Source organism: Bombina bombina, chromosome 4 (assembly GCF_027579735.1).
Source record: "Bombina bombina isolate aBomBom1 chromosome 4, aBomBom1.pri, whole genome shotgun sequence".
Classification (NCBI taxonomy): Eukaryota; Metazoa; Chordata; class Amphibia; order Anura; family Bombinatoridae; genus Bombina; species Bombina bombina.
Window position 1 is genome coordinate 574,878,025 of NC_069502.1, and position 16,829 is coordinate 574,894,853.

The 16,829-nt window shown below is 33.8% G+C and overlaps 1 protein-coding gene across 1 annotated transcript in view; it reads right to left on the reverse strand.

Annotated features, from left to right (window-relative positions):
- The window catches only part of EPHA7 (EPH receptor A7), a 380,959-nt gene that overhangs the window by 130,317 nt on the left and 233,813 nt on the right, over window positions 1–16,829 (reverse strand). The window lies entirely within an intron of this gene.

Consider the following 16,829-nt stretch of genomic DNA (forward strand, 5'->3'; position numbering starts at 1 on the left):
TTTTGCTCAGAGTTGGTTTCCCCATAATTATCTGCTTTCTTGATAAAATCAAAATTAAACTTTGATGTTTCAGATAGAGCAGGCGATTTTCAACAACTTTCCAGTTTAATTTATTATCTAATTTACTTTGTTTTCTTGGTATCCTTTGTTGAAGATAATACCTAGCTAGGCCCAGGAGAATCTACTAGGAGCTAGCTGTTAATTGGTGGTTGAACTTATATGCCTCTTGGCATTGGTCTACCAAAAAGTGTTCCCTTAGCTCACAGTACAGCATTGCTATCTCTTCAACAAATGTTACCAATATATTGAAGCTAATTTGATAAAATAAGTAATATAGAAAGCTGTTTAAAATTGTATGGTCCATCTAAATTATGAAAGAAAAAATGGTGCTTCATGTCCCTTTAAGTGCAACTATAACTGACAAACGGGGTTTTTTCTGTGATACCATATATGGGTACATAAAATATCAATAAATACAAATTTAACTCAGAAAAATTAGGAAAATTTTAAAAAAGCATTTTTTTTTTAGTCTTTTCTTTATAAGCATTTCTACAAAACTAGTGGAGCTAAACAAAAATATCCCCAAATAGATTCATTATGTTGTCATAAATTTAGAAATATCCAATTTGTGCTTGTGTAATTTATAGCCGATATAGGCCAAATACCAAGGATGGGATTAAATGGACACTAAACCCAATTTTTTGCTTTCATGATTCAGATAGGGCATGCAATTTTAAGCAACTTTCTAATATACTCTGATTATCAAATTTGTTTAATTCTCTTGTAATCATTTGTTAAAGGAACAGCAATGCACTACTGGTCTCTAACTGAACACATGGTGAGCCAATGACAATCTTTATATATCTGCAGGCACCAATCAGCAGCTAGAACCTAGGTTCTTTGCTTCTCCTGAGCTTACCGAGATAAACCTTGCAGCAAAGGATAACAAGAGAATGAAGCAAATTAAATAATAGAAGCACATTGGAAAGTTCTTTAAAATGGTATTCTCTATCTGAATCATGAAATAAAAATTTTGGGTTTCACGTCCCTTTAATGGTTTAAGGTTAAAACTTACAGAAATAGAGCTGTTTCACTGTGGTTGGTGAGACCTGCACTGTAACATACAGTGTATGGCATATGTCCTTAAGAGCTTCATTACTAATACTGTATAGGGTCAGTAAGAGGTTAAATGATGTCAGATGCGTAATGGCTGATCATAAATATACTTCTTTAATCCCTTATATTTACAGATAACTTGCAAACCTTCATATGCCAGGCTCATACACCATTTGTCTATAATTACACTATAATTTGGAATTTTAGAAACCAGACTTTCTAAGAGAATGAAACCTCAGTTATCTTTAAACTAGCTACAAATGAACACTAACTTAATTTCCAGCTTTGACAATGTTGTAAGGAGGCTGTAATTGGGGCAAAATAGAACACATTTGAAAAGCATACATGACTTCAGGATATAACAATATATGATTTGAAAACTAGATATAACAATGGGCAGTGCTTATACAAACCATATTTGAACATTTGGTGCTAAATGTAGATACTTCTTTAATCCCTTATATGTATATTCCAGTGATATGTATGCTTCAGTGGTAACATAAACACACACACACACATATACACACATATATATATATATATATATATATATATATATATATATAAATATATATATATATATATATAAACTTCAAAGATAGAAGAGGCACTCACAGGACTTAATGTACATTATTTTTATTAGTAATTCATCAACAAAGGTTCAGTCAACCGCTGAACATATTCCACGTGCAATGAATACGAAACAGTCTTGACAAAGGTCCATGTGAGGACTGAAATGTTGACTGAACCTTTGTTGATGAATTACTAATAAAAATAATGTACATTAAGTCCTGTGAGTGCCTCTGCTTTCTTTGAAGTTTCGACCTATCTTCCATAGAGAACACCCAGGCAATTCACTAGTACAGTAAGTGCTTGGAACCCAGAACTACATTATATATATATATATATATATATATATATATATATATATATATATATATATATTATATATATATATATATATTATTATTATTATTATTTCCACATCTGGGATTGGACACTTGTATTTATTTACAGTCCAGAGAGTCATCAATATTCTTCAATGAAAACTCAGGAATCAAATTGTTACCACACAATTCTTTTATTTGAAATTTCAGAGTTCCAATGTCCTCAACGCCCATGTTGGGGCCAAAATGTAATGAAATTTCAAATTCCACAATTTAATTCCTGAGTTTTGAATGAATAAATATATACTGTATATATACACTAGATAGATAGATAGATAGATAGATAGAGAGAGAGAGAGAGAGAGAGAGAGAGGGAGAGAGAGAGAGAGAGAGAGAGAGATCACTCTTGAAATTAATCTGATTACATCTTTATTTTTTTTATATACAATGAAGTCTTCATTTGGCTCTAGCAAATAATCATATTGCTAAAATGTATGTGCTGACTAATGCTTGCACTAGAATAAATATAAACAACATTTAGACAATGCGTTGATAAAAAAAGAATTTCTATACCCAATACTAATGTCAAATTTTGTAAATCAATATCATAGCCTTATTCCAAAATCTATTAATGCGTTCAGTCATTGCTGGTTATTGCAACTTGGCTCACAATGTAAAAATATTTGGAACAATAAGTTTCCAAATATATGACAACCAAAGCAAGCTAGCAGTTTATGTATCATTTAGACCAGCATGCTGCAAGCAAAGGTAGAAAAATAAACTGCTGAGTTGAAAAAAACAAAGTCACAAAGTATATATAAAACACAATAAGTAAATATCACTTCTCATGTGATTTCTATAAAACAAAGGGATAATAAAAGGTTAATAAAACCAATGTATAAAGCTTACTCAGCTCTTTCTTAGTCCTTCAACAGACGTGCTTAGATTGTATTATGTGCATAACTGCCCCCCTAGCAGTGCTTGCACCCACAAAAATAGCTGCCCTTTACACTCTATCATTCCTTCCTACAAAGAAAGAAAGTTTCAAAAACTGCTTAACTTTGAAACCATTATAATGGAGTCAACATTTTTTTAAAACCAGTTTCAGTTTAAGAAGATCATATTGGCATTGCTTTCATGTCCTTTCCAAAAGTTAACTGAAATTGAAAGAGTGACTGGGAAAGAGGCAGGAATATCTAGCCCATTTTTTTGCCATCCACCAATTAAAAGTACATTAAAGTAATGTTCTTATAAGAGATCATTGTAATATGTTAATACATATTAATAATGTATTTATTGATTTTTTTAAAAATTGGATGTTCCTGTACTGGAAAATAAAACAATTTGTTCTTTTGTTTGAGGGCATGTCACTGTCCACTAACAGAGCTTTTAGCAGCCAGTGAGTGCAAAAATTAGTTGTGTAATTCCTGTTAGCTTTAAAATAAAAATAAACAGCTTCCACTCAAACATTGGACAGCACTTTTTATTGGTGGGTGAATTTATCCACCAATCAGCAAGAACAATCCAGGTTGTTCACCAAAAAATGGGCCAGCATCTAAACTTACATTCTTGCTTTTCAAATAAAGATACAAAGAGAATAAAGAAAAATGGATAAAAGGAATAAATTAGAAAATTGCTTAAATTGCATGCTCTATCTGAATTACAAAAGAAAAACATTGGGGTCAGTGACCCTTTAAAGGGACAGTACACTGTAAAATTGTTTTTATATGAATGTATTTTCAATGACTTGTTATACCAGCTGCAGAGTATAACATTTATGAGAAATTGCTTTTTTCGGTTTATTTGTGTATATGAAGTAGCTGGTTTTGTGTTTTTAAACCCAAGCCCATTACAATGGGTTGAGCTTCAGGTAATATCAGATCTCATTATGTTATTACTTATGTACACAGACTTGCTTTCTTATCTTATATTTGTCTAGAAAACCAAAGCTCAATACTTAGAGAGAACAATGGAAAATGATCATTTTATTACTTAACTATCATGCCCCCCACTGAGAGTGTAATTTCTTCTTCTGGTTGTGTTTACTTAGGCTATTCAATAGAATATACTCTAGTATAGAAACTTTCAGTATAGGTGGCTATTCCACAGGCTAAATCAGCTATTTTAAATGCCAAAATAGGGGTAAAAGAGCTACTTGTAAACAATTTAAAACACTCTAGCAGGTAAAATGAATCATTGGGAACAATTTAAAGGGGAGAACATTTTTGGGTGAACTGTCCCTTTAAATATCTCTGTTTTACTTGCATAGTAGAAAATTCTAGAGTTTAATTTCCATTTAAAATGTCTCTCACATGAAGAACATGAGATCCTGTTCATTGCCTTTATTAAATTTCAGATTATATAATTTACTAGACCACTTGATTCTGCTTTATATCTTTTTCAGTCTATTCAGTTTCATATTTGATGTAAATTATTGTTTTCTCTTGTAATGGTCTGCTAATAATTTATCTGTAAACAATGTACAGGTAGCCTTTTATACCTGTTCCTGTTACACCATCTTTTAATAACAATGGTTACAGAATAAAAAGCCCTGACAGTATACATCCAAAAGTAGGCCATAAGGAAATTATGTATTGCACTTTATGTGAACTCTCTTCAAAAGGATAATTACCAGCAATGCATAATTATCTGAAGCTGTATGAGAGATTATGAAGTTTTTGCCCAGAAATTGAAGTGATTTTGTACTTAAAGAGACAGTGGGACCGAATTATCATTGAGCGAGCGGACATGATCCGACATTGCGTATCATGTCCGCTGCACATCGATAAATACCGACAGCATACACTGTCGGCATTTATCATTGCACCAGCAGTTCTTGTGAACTGCTGGTGCAATGCCGCCCCCTGCAGATTCGTGGCCAAGCGCTATCAGGGGGTGTCAATCAACTCAATCATATTCGATCGGGTTGATTTCTGGCGATGTCTGTCTGCCGCCTCAGAGCAGGCGGAGAGCTTATGGAGCAGCGGTCTTTAGACCTGAAGGTTCGCCAGAAACACGGGGCATCAAGCTCCATACAGAGCTTGATAAATATGCCCCAGTTTGTTGTAAATAGAAGGAGGGAGTATCTACATATGCTAAAAATATCAAAGTTAAAAATTAATTTATTACAAATTAACATAAGGTAGGGTACCCTATACACAATTCAGAATGACAGATAAAAATTATTAAAAACAATTAAAAACAATTATGATCAATTGGTTAGGGGTAGGTCAATTCCTCAAGACAAGTTTAATCAAATTTGTGAGGAAATAATATAGCTGCGTATAAAAATAAGTGTCCAAAAATATATTAAATATATATATATATAGGGCCCAAAGTGGATATAAGTGTCCTTGATGAGAGTTTTCTGTGAATATCCAATGTGTCCCAAATGGAGACTCCTAGTGGTGAATCCTAATTAGGTTGTATCCAGTGTTCCCAAAAAAATAATAAAATAAAAAATAAAAATAGAAATAAAAGTTAAAAATCAAAAAAATGAAGTTAAAAAAAAGAAAAATATAGAGCCAAAAAGTGAAGCTCCAAAAATCCAATATAATATCCAATATAATTGCTACCTGTGAAAACAAAAATTACATAGTGCAACACTGATAAAATAAATTGAGACTATTAGGAATAGCCTTACCCTATTTTCAGACTCGAACAGTGACTGTCTATATCGATGCGTTTCGGCCCCAAACTGGGCCTTTTTCAAGATCATCCAAAAAAAAGTGTCAAAAAAAATAATACATATATATATATATATATATATACAGTATGTACACATTTTTAAAAACAACTCTAGCACAAACACAATCCCATATTTTCAAGTGTGCTAACCCAACATGAAAATATGAATATTAAATATTCCAATGTTCTTCACTTAGCATAATATGTTCTATTTATTTATATATATAAATAAATAGAACATATTATGCTATATATATATATGATATTTTGGTACAATTATACATTATATAGGTATAGATATATACAGATATATATAGGAATATCTATTTATAAATACTTAGAACATATTATGCTATGTGCTGAACACAGGAATGTGAAATGTTTACAGTAAATACATTGCATAATTTTTTTTTTACCAAGGGCTCCAATGCATTTCTATATATGTCTAGTATTATGAGCAGAAAACCGATGCGCACAAACACCTGCGATAAACCCCTTATCGCTGACGCGTAACTGTTAGCGCTCCACTCAGGAAAACTGGGTGGGTGTAAAATAGGTGACATTTTGTGAAATGTTATGATTGATGCATATTTACTTTTTTCTTTATTATGCTAAAGGAACACTAAAATCAAAATTAAACTTTCATAATTCAGAAAGAACATGCAATTTTAAGAGACTTTCTAATTTACTTCCACTTCAAATTTTAAACAGTTTTTTTAATGCACACTTTCTGAGGTACCAGCTCCCATTGAGCATGTGCACCAATTTTTCTTTCATGATTCAGATAGAGAATACAATTTTAAACAACTTTCTAATTAACTTATATTATCTTATTAGTTTCATTCTCTTGGTATAATGTGTTGAAGAAGCAGCAATGCACTACTGGTTTCTAACTGAACACATGGGTGAGCCAATGACAGTCGGTATATATATGCAGCCACCAATCAGCAGCTAGAAGTAGGTTATTTGCTGCTCTTGAGCTTGCCTAGAAAAACCTTTCAGCAAAGTATAACAAGAAAAGGAAGCTAATTAAATGATATAAGTAAATTGGAAAGTTGTTTAAAATTGCATTCTCTATCTGAATCATAAAAGAACATTTTTGGGTTTCATGTCCCTTTAATGGTCCTTAAAGGGATAGGAAAGTCAAAATTACACTTGAATGGTAGAGCATATAATTTAAAAACACTTTTAAATTTAATTCTATTTTTAAATGTGCTTTGATCTCTTGGTGTCCCTTGTTGAAGAAGACGCACATATACTACACTAGTAGGAGCTAGCTGCTTATTGGTGCCTTTTGGCTAACTAGAAGTGTTCTGCTAGCTGTCAGTAGTGCAATGCTGTTCCTTCAGCAAAGGATAACAAGATAATGAAGCAAATTTGATAATAGAAGTATACTTAAATGTTGTTTAAAATTGTATGTTCTATCCAGATCATGTAAGAAAATGTTGAGGTTTCCTATCCCTTTAACTGAATTTGGATAGGAAGGAACTGATTATTATTTTAATGAATCACTAGCTAGTGAAACGTGGCAAATTATTATTATTACTATATTGTAAGTTACTGTAATATTTTATTGAATAGTATATGTTGGTGTTTTGAGAAAGTAAACTGTTGTGAAATCTGGAACCATTAATATGAAAATATCAAGCTGCTTTTGCAGCTTTTGAGGCTTTGTGGTACAGGAACATGAGCGAGCCTATAACTACAAATTTAAGGGGACACAAAAGTCAAAATTAAACGTTCATGATTCAGATAGAGCACACAATTTTAAATACTGTAACTTTGCAATTCACTTGCATTAAATGTGGACAATCTTATTATATGCAATTTTTGATTCGCTAATGACTGTCACATGATGCAATGGGAAAGAAAACTTAATTACATTGAAAGAATTTCAGAAAACAATTATTCCACTCATTTGAAATTCAAACTAATTGCTTTTGCATTGTCTTTTTAGTTTTAATTTGTTGCTTGTACAATTCTACTGTATTTAGTGACCCTTTAAGGAGCAAAAACTGCTTATTTAACCTCTTTGCCACCTCAGAAGCGCAAAAATAAATCGCCCGCTCTCGCTTCTTCTGGGTGATTGACATGCCCTGCTCTCTTGCCATTGGTTCCATGGCACAGTTGAACTTCGCCACACAATGCTGCATCACAAGCGGCGATTGCAGGTGAACAGGTTCTCTACTTGAAAATGTGTTAGTGGGGAATCTAGATACATTTTTCTTTTAAATGTTTGTTTGAAATATTTAGGCAATAATGTTGCTGTTGTTTACTAAATAAACTATACAAAATTTAACTAAATGTCCTTTAATATTGTGGGGTTTTCTTATCTTTGGGTATTTTTGCAAAAACATTCTAAAATTACTTGATCTGCTGAAAATAAACAAGGTATGATATGTGTGGGTTACAGAAAAAAACAAATGCATTTAATTTCATTTTATTTTTTGTAATGCCAATGAAACTATCAAAAAAAATGTAGGTGCCAGGATTAAAATGGTACGAGCTGTAGCCCCTGCTATTTGTCAAGCCCTGAATTACAGTATGTTACAAAGTTTTAGATAATTAATACTTTCTTAATTAATTAAACATTTTTTTATGATTAGGAAAAACAAAACTAAGTTTCTTTTTATATTTGTGCCAGAAAGTGTAGAGATTATCTGACTAACAAAATGTTACTAGCAGTAACAACTTGTCCACAGCAGTATTACATCATGACATGCTTGTTTATTGATACAATTTATTTAACTGTCTAATACTGATTAGATAAAATGCACCAAAATGTTCCCTTTTCTAGGGAGTGATACATTGGTCTACAGCAAACATGAACAATGAATAAAAAAAACCTCAGCATGTAGCTACTAAAGGAATTTGGCATGATTCTCCACAATTAATCCCTTGTTTTAAAACTTGTTTAACATTTTCCAGTAGTGTTATCATAATTAGCGCTTATAATTAGCACTTCAAGCAACAGGATAAAATTGAAAACATGAAAAAGCCCAGGAACTCCAAATTAGTTATAATGAAAAAGTTTTCCCAAAGGTTTATGTATACAGCTCTGAACTATATAATGTGTGAACCAGTCTCTTAATTAGGAAGCAAAAAGTGATCGAATAGATAATTAGTGAGTTTTACTACAACTTTATATAACCATCAATTAAATTTTGTGTATTTTTTGCTTCACAAATTATTTTTATTGTAATTCCAATTTCACAGGTATTGTGAATGTGAATACAACGGTTAGGGAATATAATTCTTACATGTGGTTATTATCTCACTATTTTATCCTAGTTATACATCAGTATTTTACAATTTCAGTTCATTCTCATATTATTCTAGTAGGTTGATAGTGTAGAACAATTGTAATAGACAACATCATTTTAAATAATTTTGAATTGCAACTTAAAAGTGGTTTCATATTTAATATTCCTTTTCATAATCATTATATTAATAAAGGCTTCAAATATTGTATACTTCTTTTCTACAGCCAAACAAAAACTATATTGCAAAATATCAGTTTCCACAAACTGCTGGTCCCAACTTCATTATGACCCACAACAAGAACTTAATAAAATTGTTAATGGTTTAAGAAAAGACCAGCCCTCAATTTGACTCATCTACAAATACCAGCCCATTGGAGTCTGAGTTAATTAGACATGCGCATTCAAATCCATCGCTAGCATTTGAGTATGGAAAAAGGTGGCCGCTCGTGGCCTTTTCAGAGCCGGATTTATTTTTGTGAAAGAGCAACACACTAATATCTGGATTTGCACATTTTCATTGCACATTTGTTGCATTTTCACAAGAATAAATCCGACTCCAAAAATAGCCGAATTCCACAAGCGACCGCCTTCTTCCGCATCCCGAACCTGCACCAATTTTTAGTTTATTGCATTTTCACAAGAATAAATTTGACTTAAAAAAGAGCCGAATTCCACAGGTCACCTTCTTCTGTATTCCAATCCAATTCCAAAGGATCCAAAAGCACACGTCTAGAGTTAGCTAATACTTTTTTTGTTGCTGTCTACTATCTACCTCTATGATGCCATCCTTCCTGAACTATAACCATATCCACAAGACTGGAAATGTCTATTAGTAAAAAATAAAACAAAATATAAATAAAAGAGGTAAATTTTCACTAAGTACACTAGTATTTTTGTCCATTTTGACTAGCATTTTTTTCCCATGACTTTTAATCTGTAGTTTTTTTTTTCCCAACCTTTCCTATCCACAAAGGATTACATTTACCTTGATGTCAAATTGAACTAAGTGCCTTCTTTTGCTCTGTCTAGTAATGTTAAAGTTATATTTATTTTTATTTTATTTTGGTATAAAATGTAATTAATTTTTCGAGTAGTATAGCTCAAATGTCTGTGGCATTAACATATACAATAAAGTTCTACAGTTATAATATATAAACCTTCATGGGTCTAACAAAACACTAAGGGGCATATTTATCAATGTGTGAGCGGACATAATACAAAGTAGCGTATCATGTCCGCTGCACATCGATAAATGCAGACAGCATACGCTGTCTGCATTTATCATTGCACCAGCAGTTCTTGTGAACTGCTGGTGCAATGCCGCCCCCTGCAGATTTGCGGCCAATCGGCCGCTAGCAGGGGGTGTAAATCAACCCGATCTTATTTGATTGGGTTGATTACTGTCCGCGGCTTTAGAGCAGGAGGACAAGTTATGGAGCAGCGGTTTTTAGACCACTAGTTCATAACTTCTGTTAGGGGCATTAAGCTCCATATGGAGCTTGATAAACATGCCCCTAAGGCTAAATTACGAGTGGAGCACTAACAGTTTATGCGTGATCGATAGGGTTTATCACGGGTGTTTGCGCTCTTCGGGTTGCAAGTTGAAAGTAAACATGATAACTTGCATGCAATCGAGATTTACGCTAGAATGATTACTGCGTCCTCAGAGCTTCACAAAACACATAAAAATACATTACAAAGTAACCTTACACCAATAACATTAATAACCACGTCTAATAAAAATTATGAAAAAAATATATGAGGTCTCAGGCATTGTCACATGAAAAGATATAGTAAAATATTTACAAAAATGTGAGGGGTATACTCACTTTTGTGAGATATTGTATATATACAGTATATAAACACATATATGTATTTATGAATAAATAGAACAAATTTGGCTATGTGAAGAACATTGGAATGTGAAACACAAGCACACAAAGCTTATTTCTACTGCAATTTGTAGGAGCATTAAATAGCTTTTCACTTGTAATCTGGCCATAAAGCGGTATGGCAAACATACAGTTAACAAGATAAAAATGTAAACTCCTAAAATCCACTTTCATTGTTGCTGCTGTAAGTCTCGGAGGCTCTTAAAATTTATTTCAAAATATTCTCTTTTTATTAAAGAATTGTTTATAATCTCTGTACCAAGAACCACTTAGCTTCAAGACACATAATAGTTATCAAATTCTCAACAGGTAAATTGAGGACCCACTGTGTTTCTTTGAGAAATGCTACATCGTATATGAATGCCATCAAATCTCTGCAAGATATAAAAAAAAAAATCTTCTGTGGTTCCACTAGCTTTTCTTTTAGCCGTACCCCCATATTTGTCAAAAAGAGTAAACATTTTGGAGTCAGAGTAAAACAAGCGTGTGTAGCTAAGACTGCTTTTTACGCAGTTAGAATTTGTATAGATGTTATTGAAACATGCTGTGATGCAAGTAAATACAACAAAAAGAAATTACCTATCCAATAAAAAAAAATTCTAATCATTAAAGGGACAGTCTACTTGATTTTTTTTTTTACTGTTTAAAAAGATAGATAATGCTTTTAATACCCAGTACCCAGCTTTGCACAATCAAAATTGTTATATTATTATACTTTATAACCTTTAAACCTATACACGTCTGACTGTTTCTAAGCCTCTGCAGGCCACCTCTTATCTTTATCAGCTTTTTTACTGTTACAAAGTGCTAGTTAGATAACACTGTGCTCACTTCAGTGGAGTTATTTCCACTGAATTGGCAAAAATGCAAGTTCATAATAGCTGAGATAATGAGGCAGTCTACATGGGCTTAGATACAAAGTAATCACAGAGGTAAAATGTAGATTAATATAACTGTGTTGGTTATGCAAAACTGGGGCATGGGTAATAAAGGGATTATCTATCTTTTTAAACAATATACATTTCTAAGTAGACTGTCCCTTTAATTAAAAGGATAAGGGGTTCACTTTTCAGAGCAATGCATTGCATTTCACATTTGTTAAGTAACTTTTTTGCATTGTACAAGCTATTGCAAAAATCTATTTATTTTGAAAGTGCATTTAACATGGCTCAGATATGCATAGTATATTTCAGCATTCACTAGGCACTAAGGGACATAAAAGTGCAACAATAAAATGCTCTAATATGTTTCATATAACTATGCATTTAATTTCTGCAAGGGGGTTAAACACATAGTTAAAAGCAGCTCCAGAGCTGAAATGCGCAACTGGTAGCTGAACACATCACCACTAGTTACCAACTAATTCATATAGTGCATTTGTGCTCCTAATAAAAGAAGTAAAGTGAAAAGTATCTTAAAATTGTATTTCCAATTTACCTCTTTTATTAACTTTTCTTTGTTCTTTGGTATCCTTTGGTGAAGAGTCTAGGTAAGATGATAGGAGCTTAGGTGGGTGTACATGTCTTTAATATTCTATGGCTAAATACCTGTGCAGGCTCCTGAGCTCACCTAGGAATACTCTTTAACAAAGCAAAACAAGAGAACTAAACAAAATTTTTTAATAAAAGTAAATTGGAAATTTGTTTAAAATGCTGAGCTCTATTCAATCCATGTATGTTTCACTTTGACTTTATTATCCCTTTAAGTATCACAAGACACCACTGGCATTCTGGCTATGCATGTTTCTGTGGCCTATTGTTATACAGGTTGTGGATCAACTTGTTTACATTTAAAAATGATAACAATTACAAATTATACAGTGACAATATTTTAAAAGAAATATTTTTGCAAAAGGAAGTTTCTTTTCAAATTTTAAATGCACTGTAGATCATTTCCATTTTGCTTTATGTTCCAATAAACAGCTTTGACTGAGTTCAAATCAAACTGTTTACTAACACGTATGTATACAGTATCATTGCATTTTAAGCTGCTTAACATTATTTTGTTTACAGTCAGATATTAAATTCAGTATAAACCTTTGTAAATTAACCTCACTTCCACTGTACACACTGTGAGATTATCTGCAAGTAATCAGTAACGTAACAACAAATGCCATGCAATAAATCTGTCAATATTTGTGGTCTGTGCTTAAGCTTGCAAGCTACAAAAGCTAGTAAATGTCTAAATGATATCATATATGGCACGGAATATGATGTTTCCCTATAATGATATTGTCATAAAAACCACATGATTTCAAGATATCAGGGGTTAATTTTGTATTGTTTTCCTTTTTTTCTGTGTATACTGTATTTCCATGTTTACTATTTATGACTCTTAATGAACATCAGAACCTAATCTAAAAAGTTAAACTTTTGGGATGAATGATTTTTATTAACCAGATACAAGGCACACTTCACTCTTCTCGGTACAGTGATCTTTATGGGCCAAGTAGTCAACAGTAGTCTTCTGTCAGGACATAGCCCTGGGGTTAATTCAAGGTAACCTAACATGGGCCATGCTAAGCCTCCTATTAGCTCAGCCCAGGGCTCTAAGAAGAAGGGTCAGGATTAGTAAGGCTCTCCAGCATGCTACAGTTACGTTTTTATATCCCCTACAGGTAATTAAAGACAAAAAATGAATACTGATACATTTTCTTTAAATTTTGTTGTGCATTCGTTTGGATAATTTTTTCATAAAAATTAAACGAATATTCATTTTCCGTTACTAATTTGTATTAATAAGGAAACAAATGCATATGACTAAGTTTTATATACATGCACTGTTAATAATTTTGTTCATAATTAATATTCCTTTAATAAAGGGACAGTCTACACCAAAAGGGTTATTGTTTAAAATGGTAGATAACACCTTTACTGCCCATTCCCCAGCTTTGCACAACCAACATTGTTTTATTAATACACTTTATACCTTTTAACCCTCTAAATTTCTGCCTATTTTTAAGGACTCAATTCTAAAATATTCACCAGTCAAGATGTGGTTTTCCACTCTAACACTCGTAGGGGCAGCTCTCAAGGAATTCTATAAAAAAGGGGCTGTTCCTTTGAGTGGCCAGATGTCTCCCATACAAATAATGAGAGCTCTCTGCTAGGTAAAACTTTTCAATGGATGGCAAAGTATAGAGGAAGAAACTGGTATGTTTTAAAACATACATATAGTTATCAACGTGTCTACCTCAAATACACTGGAATTCCGCAGCGTATTTGTGGGGAGGCTGATTCGCCTTAGTTATCAAGCCCTAGACACCGGCAAAAGTAGAATTTTGTGACATAAGCTTCGATCCGCCGGACTCAGTCCGACACAGATCGATTCTTACGTCACTCCAGATGTTCCGAACACAAGTGCGGCACAATCTGACTACTTTTGCTAGTTATCAAAAAACTAGCAGGTACGCTCGGCACGTTTCCGGCCCTGGAGGTGGCGGATCCCATAGGAATCAATGGGAGTCTGACCATAGTGAAAGTTCATGTTCGCTGCTGCCCGACATCCCATTGATTCCTATGGGAAATGTGTACACCTAACACCCTAACATGTACCCCGAGTCTAAACAACCCTAATCTGTCCCCTTACACCGCCACAACTAAATATAGTTATTACCCCCTAAACCGCCGCTCCCGGTCCCCGCCGCAACTATAATATATGTATTAACCCCTAAAATGCCGCTCCCGGACCCTGCCACCACCTACATTATACCTATTAACCCCTACCCTGCCCCCCCCCCATACCGCCGCCCTCTATAATAAAGTTATTAACCCAAATCCTGCCGATCCCGGACCTCGCCGCAACTAAATAAATAGTTTAACCCCTAAACCACCGCTCCCGGACCCCGCCACAACCTATATTAAACTTATTAACCCCTAATCTGCCCCCCCTACACCGTCGCTACCTATAATAAATTTATTAACCCCTATCCTGGCCCCCCCTACACCGCTGCCACTGTAATAAAATTATCAACCCCTAAACCTAAGTCTAACACTAACCCTAACACCCCCCTAACTTAAATATTAATTAAAGAAATCTAAATAATATTTCTCTTATTAACTAAATTAATCCTATTTAAAACTAAATACTTACCTTTAAAATAAACCCTAATATAGCTACAATATAAATAATAATTATATTGTAGCTATCTTAGGATTTATTTTTATTTTACAGGCAACTTTCAATTTATTTTAACTAGGTACAATAGCTATTAAATAGTTATTAACTATTTAATAGCTACCTAGTTAAAATAAAGAGAAAATAACCTGTAAAATAAAAACTAACCTAAGTTACAATTACACCTTACACTACACTATATTTTAATAAATTAATCCTATTTAAAACTAAATACTTACCTGTAAAATAAACCCTAAGATAGCTACAATGTAATTAATAATTACATTGTAGCTATTTTAGGGTTTATATTTATTTTACAGGTAACTTTGTATTTATTTTAGCTAGTTAGAATAGTTATTAAATAGTTATTAACTATTTAATAACTACCTAGCTAAAAGAAATACAAAATTACCTGTAAAATAAATCCTAACCTAAGTTACAATTAAACCTAACACTACACTATCATTAAATTAATTAAATCAATTACCTACAAATAACTACAATTAAATACAATTACATAAACTAACTAAAGTACAAAAAATAATAAAAGCTGTTACAAAAAATAAAAAAATAAGTTACAAACATTTAAAAAATATTACAACAATTGTAAGTTACTTACACCTAATCTAAGCCCCCTAATAAAATAACAAAGCCCCCCAAAATAAAAAAATGCCCTACCCTATTCTAAATTAAAAAAGTTCAAAGCTCTTTTACCTTACCAGCCCTTAAAAGGGCCTTTTGCGGGGCATGCCCCAAAGAATTCGGCTCTTTTGCCTGTAAAAGAAAAATACAACCCCCCCAACATTAAAACCCACCACCCACATACCCCTAATCTAACCCAAACCCCCTTTAAATAAACCTAACACTACTTCCCTGAAGATCATCCTACCTTGAGTCATCTTCAGCCAGCCGACCACCGATGGAACCGAAGAGGAGATCCGGAGCGGCAGAAGTCATCATCCAAGGCGCGCTGAAGAAGTCTTCCATCCTATGAAGTCATCATCCAGGCGGAGCTGAAGAAGTCTTCCATCCGGGCGATGTCATCTTCCAAGTGGCGTCTTCAATCTTCTTTCTTCCGGATCCATTTTCATCCCGCCGACGCGGAACATCCTTCTTCCCCGACGGCCGACGACTGAATGAAGGTTCCTTTAAGGGACGTCATCCAAGATGGCGTCCCTTCAATTCCGATTGGCTGAAAGGATCAGCCAATCGGAATTAAGGTAGAAAAATCTGATTGGCTGATTGAATCAGCCAATCAGATTGAAGTTCAATCCGATTGGCTGATCCAATCAGAGAATCAGATTGAGCTTGCATTCTATTGGCTGTTCAGATCAGCCAATAGAATGAAAGCTCAATCTGATTGGCTGATTCAATCAGCCAATCAGATTTTTCCTACCTTAATTCCGATTGGCTGATAGAATCCTATCAGCCAACCGGCATTGAAGGGATGCCATCTTGGATGACGTCCCTTAAAGGAGCCTTCATTCGTCGTTAGTCCGTCGGGGAAGAAGGTTGTTCCGCGTCGGCGGGATGAAGATTGATCCGGAAGAAAGAAGATTGAAGATGCCGCTTGGAAGACTTCTTCAGCGCCGCCTGGATGATGACTTCATCGGATGGAAGACTTCTTCAGCGCGCCTTGGATGATGACTTCTGCCGCTCCTGATCTCCTCTTCAGTTCCATCAGTGGGTCGGCTGGCTGAAGACGACTCAAGGTAGGATGATCTTCAGGGGGGTAGTGTTAGGTTTATTTAAGGGGGGTTTGGGTTAGATTAGGGGTATGTGGATGGTGGGTTTTAATGTTGGGGGGGTTGTATTTTTCTTTTACAGGCAAAAGAGCAGAATTCTTTGTGGCATGCCCCACAAAAGGC